The sequence below is a fragment of the Papaver somniferum genome, chromosome 2 (genome assembly GCF_003573695.1).
Source record: "Papaver somniferum cultivar HN1 chromosome 2, ASM357369v1, whole genome shotgun sequence".
In the NCBI taxonomy this organism is placed as follows: Eukaryota; Viridiplantae; Streptophyta; class Magnoliopsida; order Ranunculales; family Papaveraceae; genus Papaver; species Papaver somniferum.
Window position 1 is genome coordinate 193,673,861 of NC_039359.1, and position 8,224 is coordinate 193,682,084.

Here is an 8,224-nt window from a genome sequence, read left to right on the forward strand (position 1 = left end):
TCCGTAAAATTGCGGGTCAAACCCAATCCGCGAAATTTATGGGCCGTACACAGGTGGGATTCTCAAATCTGCATTTTTAGCGGTTTGGTTGTGGTTGGACTTTGAAATCTGCGGATCCACCCATATCGGATTGGGTTTACTTCCAAATGTCCACATAAGAGCGACATCGTCTTGGTGGGTTATCAGTAAGTTTATGTAATGGTCGAATAATAGCGCATTTGGATACAATTTTGTTTCTGATTTTTGCTTCTTCAGAAGCAGGAGTCAGAAGTCCGGATATTTTGCTTCACAAGAAGTCAATTTTTCCGCTTCTAAAAATCGTCCTGAAATTCTACACCCAAACTGATTTCTTGCTTCTAAAAATTAAAAAGTTATTTCTATCTGTGTATCCAAACGCGTTATAATAGCGTGTTTGGATATACATGCAAAAGTAACTTGCACTTGAGATATATCTTACCAAGTAAGGGATACTGCACTTGAGATATATCTTACCAAATAAAGGATCATCTGCCTTTCTAAATCGAGATCCTGCTTCATAAGTACAAAAGCTATTTGCCATCTTCACCGCTACACGTCCAAATACTCCTGCGGATTAAAAGTCCTCCATAATCCCGTATTTCATATTAAGTTAAAACATTTTTCAGCATAGTCAGCATTTACTTTACTTTCGACGGGCATTGATTTTAAGCTTAAACATTTTTCTGCATAGTCGGTATTTACTTCGACGGGCATTGATCAAGACCCACGAAATTAACAACCATGGTTAGCGAAGCCATGTGCAGGGGAGGAGGAATTCACTCACACAGTCTGTAACACCACACTTAAATGAGTTTATACACTTGAAACTACATATGCGTTTATGCAATGACACGTGGACTTAGGGGGTGAGCATTTGGCCCGTCATCCGCGGATTCAATCGGGGCCAACCACATTTTTGCGGATGGTTGTCCGAATCGTTCACTAATGGGTTAGATGCGGATGGGATTTTTGGAAATCCAACGGATTACGGATTAGGTCCAGATACAATCTTGAAAATCTGTTGGACATCCATAACTGATTAGATTAAATATATTTATATAGTTTTGTTTTGGGATAAAAATTGATTCTGCTGGAAATGGTAAATTTGGGTGCGCCGCCGAGAAACGAATCTAAACCCTAAACAAATGCACTGCACGAGAGTACTTTAGATTCGAAAGATCAGTCTGTACAATTCTGGCCTAAACCAAGAAATGGTCGTTCCAGTCTTGCTTCGGTCACAAAATGGAGGAGAAGGCTTGATCTTAGGGAGGGAAGCGAAGAAGGTGTTGAGATCAGAATGGTTAACTCTGAAGGTGTGGTTGTTTTATGACTTGTATCAGAAGGTGGAACTTCCTTGCGGAATGTAAGCTATAAGTTCTTGGTGTTTTCTGGATACTTGGGTTGATAACCGTTGTTCTTGGTTGAAATAGGTTGAAAACCTATTTATATAAGTCATAGTTGAACGCACCATGATCTCATAGGAAGTGGAAGTAGTTGAGTAATGGAGAAGTGGTGATACGTATTGATCTCTATACCTTGGTGACTATTATTACAGAGGCGGAATTCAGAATAATAATAGACGAAACTAGAAAACAAAACGCACTAAAAACCAGATTCGAAGAAAATATCTTCTCTAGATTATGAACAAGAAAACTATTACAATTCTCTCTTTGTTACGCTCACAATCTCTCTAAAAAGTAAATAACCTTTAACTGTTTTACTAAGCTTGCTTTTACAATAATCTACTATTGCCTCACAAACTTTTCTCTAGATCCTTGTATCACACTAACCTCCTCTCTGATCTAGGTGTGTCTGTATCAAAAACCACACTCTAGATCTAAGTGTGTTTGTATCATAAACCACACACTAGATGTCTTAGCTATGAGCTAAACATCTTTATTTATAGCTTTAACGGTTTCCAAAACCTCTTAGAAATCTATTTCCTTATCTAAGAATAATACCTTTTCTAGGTATATTTCTTTATCTAGGAATAATTCCTATTCTAGAAACAATTCCTTGTCTAAGTATATTTCCTTATCTAGGAATACTTCCTTACTTTTTTTTGGCTTCCCAAACCTTCTAGGAATATTTTCATTCTGTAGGAATACTGTCTTAAATCAGTAACCCCTCACAAATTACAATTCTATCATCAATCCGTCTTGAGAATCACTAGTTCCCGGAGAGATAAAGATACACATGTATCAAGTGGGGATCGTGTAAAAATGTTGAAAACCACGTCTTACTATGAGGGAAGACAGGTTGGTTTACACCCACTACTTCTCTGCTGCCACTAACTGACCGCCTTTCCCGACACTTTCTTATAATGGGCGTGTTGCACGCCGCACGCTGTAAACCGCCAGACCAATACCCTGACGAACATCCCCCAGTTTGTGACATGTTTGATGTCTCGCGCATTTTCGTGAATACGTAGCAAGTTGCTAAGTGGGTCTTGCTGGCAAGACCTAGCTGTTTTGACCAATCACGCGCAAGCTAGGCGGCGGGCGGTCATATGCTATAAGTCAAGTCATGAGACTTGCCGCAAGGAATAACGTGTAATGCTTTTTAGGTCAAATAATTAGATTATTTGTGAGATCGATATTTATATAACATAGTTTGTAATCGAAGCGTATAAGGCATCGCTTTTAAGCAAGCAACTCAAATAATCGATGCTTATAAAACATCGTTGTATAAAAACAAGTTCAAATCAGTCGCGGAGCTTAATGTCTTAAAAGGAGCATGACCGGCCAACTTCAGGAAGCTTCCAGGAGCTATTCGTGCACGCGAAAGGTGAGTCGGTCGGTCCTTATAAGAGGGTGATGGATGGTAGCCATTTTAACATCCTATTGGTCGACCCAAGTAAAATCTAGACCGGTTAAATTGGCTAGCAAAATTGAGTGGCTGAGATGATTTGCAGCTTGGATGCCATTGAATTCTTTTAAGAACCTTGTAGGATGCGCGACTAGCCACCTTTGGGAAGCTGTTCAGGAGCCGTACGGGTATGCCGCAGTTTGGCCGATCAGTCTTCATGGAAGAGGGATGGCCGGTGATCACGATGACATCTGATTGGTCGCACAAAGTTAGATCTGAAGCGAATTTGTGTGGCCGGGATTGCTTTGCGGCAGTTATATACATCCGTTGGTCGTATCTGAGGCTTTTAAAGCCGTGTGGCCGGCGCTCTTTGGGTGCGCGAATCGCGGCGTTGCTAGCAAGCTTGGAGCAATGCAATCGACCAGGTTTGTAGTCGGGCCGCTGATGAGCATATCCGTGCCTTTCCCATTGGTTGGAATTAAATCTAGGCCAATCAATTCGGCCGGCGAAGTTGGACGGCCACGATTGATATTTAGACTGACATATGCGGTCTTAATTTCTTTAAACCCTTTTTATCCGCGCGGCCAGCCTACTTTTGGCTAGCGGTTAGGGTTGTTGCTGGCATGCTATAAGAATTCTGATTGGTTGGAATGAAAGTGGGCGCGCCAGTGAGTATCATGGAGCTTGTCTGGCTATGCTGGGAGGAGGCCAGGCTCATCGAATTGTCTGGCCAAAACATATGGTCATGATCGTTTTGAGACTAACATGCGCAGCCTATATTCAATTCCTTAAGGAATTAAGCGTATCGACCAGCCAACTTCCACTTTTAATTAAAACTGTGCGCGACGCTTTTGGAGCGATTTGATTGGTCGATGGGAAAGATGGGCCAGCAAGAAATACTATGGGACGTGGCCGGCCACGGGCAGTGCCTGCTAGGGAAAACCGGCCGGCCAAGTGGCGTGGCCACGCCTCCTCTTGCTGCTGCTTTTATTTGCCGCAGTTTCTCTTTTACTTCTTGTTTTATACTTTGGTAGGATTCTGCTCCTACTAGTCTGTGGCAGATCAATTTCCTAGCTTGCCTAGGTTTGGTCTCGACCAATAGGGTTCAAGATATTGCGCTGGCCGCAAAAAAAACCTAATTTTTGTAAATTAGTAAAATTAGGTTTAAAAAGATTGAATTTTTTAGACTGGCACAAAATCAATCAATTTCTGGTGAATTTTGTGCGTTCATACAAAATCACTAATTATATTTCAGAGGGAAGCATAACTTTGCGTGCCTCTAATTGAGTACTTCCATGCATATCTTAATCCCGATATTTCGGGAAATTCATGCTACTCAGTTGCGAGCGAACATTAATTGTCATGTCATGCCAATATTAAGAGTTCGGTTGGGGAACATAGCATAGCATAAATACTCAACAGACCATGCATTAGTGAGTAATGCAGGTGGAGATAAAATTTACAGAATATTTTGGATTGTTGCTGCACGCACCATTCTGGATAAATTTCATATAAATATACTTAACTGCTCAATACATATGTAAGTAAAGAGGCCTGGGCACTCATTACTTTTAAATGGCTCAGTCTCTTTGCAGAATGACGGCGCATTAAATACAGGGTTTTATAATTTTAGCCTTGAACCGAAAACCACCATTAACATTAAGTCCCCTGCTTAGTACATAACAGTGACATTGTTGTGGAGTAAGCAACAGATGGTGACAGACGAGAATAAAATCGAAAAGGCGAGACATGTAGAGGTTACCAGAAAAATTTGATTACCAAAATCTCTTTGTGTATAAAAGGGGATCGACCCTCCCTCTCTTTCCTGTTTTTATTTGCTCGCCCACTCGTGCTTCTGTTCATAGCAGCTAGTGCTCCCATCCATAGCAGCTGGTCTTCCCTTGTCGTGCCGTCAACAGCTCCATCACCGAGCGTCCGCCAGCAGCAAGGTAGGCACTTCTCTCTTCTTCTTCTTTTTTCGCGAGTATGAACTCCAATAATATGTGTTGCTTCCATAATTTTTTGAAATTCCATTCAATCCTAAGTGAATTCTCTTTGTTGATAGTGTCGGAGTGAGCACTATCAGCAGCATTAGTGACAAAGTCATCAACGACAACAAGATCACAGTAAGGCTAGCGGGAGGATTTGAGGTAAGCGCAACTGCTTCCTTCTTTTCTTTTTCGTAAAAACCTAGTTTTAGGTTTTCGGTCGCGGGCGTAATATTCGCGGCATTTTTTTTCTTCTTTCGAGTAGGCGCGAGTCCCCACCCAACTTGGTTGTGGGTGTGATGTCCCGCGGCCAAAAATGTTTTCTTAAAATTTTTATTGGGCATACAGACTCCATGCAGTACAAGAAAATTAGTATATTGCAACATGTGCACTGCATGGCAAGAACCCATGTTTCATGTGGCAATAGCCTTTTGCCGCATCAAAATCTTTTGCCACACACTGTGGCAACAACCTGTGTGACAAGAAGTTATTGCCACACCTTATGTGCATTGTAGCAAAAGGTAGGTTTTAGCAACAACATATAGTGAGGCAATAATGTGAGGCAAAAGAATATTTAGTTCATTTTAGTTATTTAAATATTTAATTTTATTTTTTGTGAAAATACTTTTGCCACACCACTTAGGTGCTGTTATAGGCTTCTCTTGCAACAACGTCAAGAAGACCTGCATTAAAGCAACATTTCTTCCGCAAAATCCTATTAAGAGAATTGTTTTCTAATATTGTTTATAGACCACTGTTGTGGTATATGATTCATAGTCGGCAAAGTAATATCTAAATCAAGTATTTCATAGACAAAAACTGATCTCCGAACAAAGATTTCAAATTTCATAAATATAAATATGTTTCAGAGTACAGTGATTTACACAATAATAAAAAATTATAAACTAAATCTACACAATCTCAAACTCTAATAAAAATGATACTTCAAATTACACCTATTTTTTGCTAAATCCACACCAGCAGTCCATTTTCAGGCCACAAAATCCTGCTAAACAATCAAAACAAACACCACCAAGCATAACACATCGAAAAATGGTCAAGTTTATTGAAAGCTTGAACTGTAATTAAGATATTATCATAATAACATGCAAACTCAATTAACAGATTAAAGACAAGATAGTGCAAATCAGTTCAAGTTCAAACATTGAATACAAAAAGTTATACTTGCATTCATGGAAAAAAATTCACATTAGCTAAAATGTATGGAAATTACAATACAAATGACAATTATAACCCTAATTCACATATTTGTTTAAGAAAGTTTTCCAAATTTTATAATGAAAAATTAAGGAAGAACAAGTACTTACAATTAGTCTGAGGTCTGTAAAGTTGCACCCTGGGTTTATAAAGGTGATCTAAAGGTCCTAAAAGTTGTTCAGGAGTTGTTAATAGTTGCACTGACTAGCATACTCCATCATTAGACCGCAATGTTAGTAGTTGCACTGACCGGAATACTCCATCATTATACTGCAGATGATTTGGTTCATGTTGGATGAGCAGCACAAAGGAGAACGGTGATTTAATCTAGGAAATGAAGACCGCTTACAATTCTGGCAAAGGTACAAATTCATATTCACGCAAATAGGAATCAGTTTGCAATGATATCCCAAATCACATAGGAAATGCTACATCTGCTCCACTTCCACAACATTATTTAAGCTACGATCTCTGACAGCTACAGTAAAATTAAAATGAAAAAATCTCCTTAGTCCCCTGCGCATGTGTACCGCAGAGGATTGCAGATTAGCAATAAACTGACCACGACTTTAAGGGAACACATTTAAGGATGCCAAAAATGCAAAAATTGAGGGAAACTGAGAAATTATATTGCAGAGAAGTGCATCATAGAAAAAAACAAAAAACAGAAGTAACGTTAATGTAGGTATGTGTGCATAATCTTATGGATGCATTTTTTGATGCTGCTGACCAGACCAACCTCATTGGTCTAAACACCGAGAAAAATTTATGTTCTTGTCAGCATTAAAAAGCAAAAGTAAAACAAAAACTTCTTATTTGGGAGACAAAATTAGACACTCCACTTACTGACCGAGATACTATCCTCAGTCTGTTCAAAATCAAATATGTAGTAGCATTGGTCACACACAAGTATTTTCCAGTAGGATAAGAAGTATATTAATCATTTGACACCAAATCAGAACTATCACCCAAGCTACCACCACCACTATGATAGTGTCATGTTAAGCCAATTTTTTCTTTTACAAAATTACAATCCCTACACTATTACTTCTACAATCCCTACACCAAATCATAGTGACAACTTTTGAGACAATCAAATTTGCATCAAATTGATAAAATCCAAGAACAATTTCACAAACAAATGCATGCATAAGGCCATGAACAAATCCACCCATCCTATCAAAAAAAAAAATTGGCGAAAAAATGAAAAATACCTCAAAAATGACTGAACAGGGTAACAGTTAAAAGATCAATATGATTCTTGGACGATCTTCACTGGTATATTGCGGTATATATTCACCTAGATCTTCCAAACCTGTAAAAAGAATAAAATGTAAACTTATAATTAAAGACTGCGCAACTCAAATCCCGTCTTCACTAGTATTACTTCTGTCGCCCCAAAAAATCCAACACATAACACATCAATTAACAGATGAATAAAATCCATAAAAGATTAAACTAACATTAAATCATTAAATCAGTTACAAAAAATTATTTGGAAAACCCATAATCAAAATCCCTAAACTTTGCTCCAACCCTTAACCAAAATCCCCAAATTCAGAAATTGAAATCATAACAAAAACAAACAAAAATAAAAGATTCAATACATTATACCTGATGAAGTTGATGCTCGAGATTGTAACGAGAATGATGAAGAAAAGAACAAAAATGCTGAAATTTGAAGAAGAAAAGAGTCATCGGTTAGAAAGAAGTTAGGGTTTGATTGTTAATCTAGATACGATGAGAGTGCTGAAAATAATAGTTTTGTATGGAACGAGAGATCTGGTGTTGAGGGAAAAAATGAAACCCTTAGGATTCTGATAATCACGAGACGAGAGAACACCACTTGTTTTGGATGAAAACCTTTCATTTTTTCTTTATGAGATGGTCAGTTTTAAGGGGAAACCCAGCGGTTGTTTTAGGATCCCTTCAAAAAAAAAAAAAAGTTTTAGATGCGGAATTAGTGAGGGTAAATTTTGGTTTTTCACGAAGTCTTCTTGGAAAATGATTGTCTATGAATCCTTTTTGGAAAAATTAGTGGTGGGCCTTGGAGTTTTAGTCGTAATCTTTTTATAAAAATAAAATTTTAATAAAGAAAGACAGTTAAATATTCAATCTTTTTATATGTTGCAACGACGATGTGGAAAGAACATGATATATTGCCACACCACCAAAATATATGTAGCAAAAAC

The 8,224-nt window shown here is 38.3% G+C and overlaps 1 long non-coding RNA gene across 4 annotated transcripts; it reads right to left on the bottom strand.

Annotated features, from left to right (window-relative positions):
* Positions 1-5,634: 5,634 nt before the first annotated feature.
* Positions 5,635-7,973, bottom strand: LOC113350096. Of its 4 annotated transcripts, none has more exons than XR_003360602.1 (4): positions 7,647-7,972; positions 7,247-7,347; positions 6,143-6,510; positions 5,635-5,820 (listed from the first exon to the last, which is right to left on the bottom strand). It is a non-coding gene; the product is annotated as an uncharacterized LOC113350096 (long non-coding RNA). The 4 variants fall into 4 exon arrangements; XR_003360601.1 differs by having other exon boundaries at positions 5,635-5,823; XR_003360599.1 differs by having other exon boundaries at positions 5,635-6,510; positions 7,647-7,973.
* Positions 7,974-8,224: the final 251 nt, after the last annotated feature.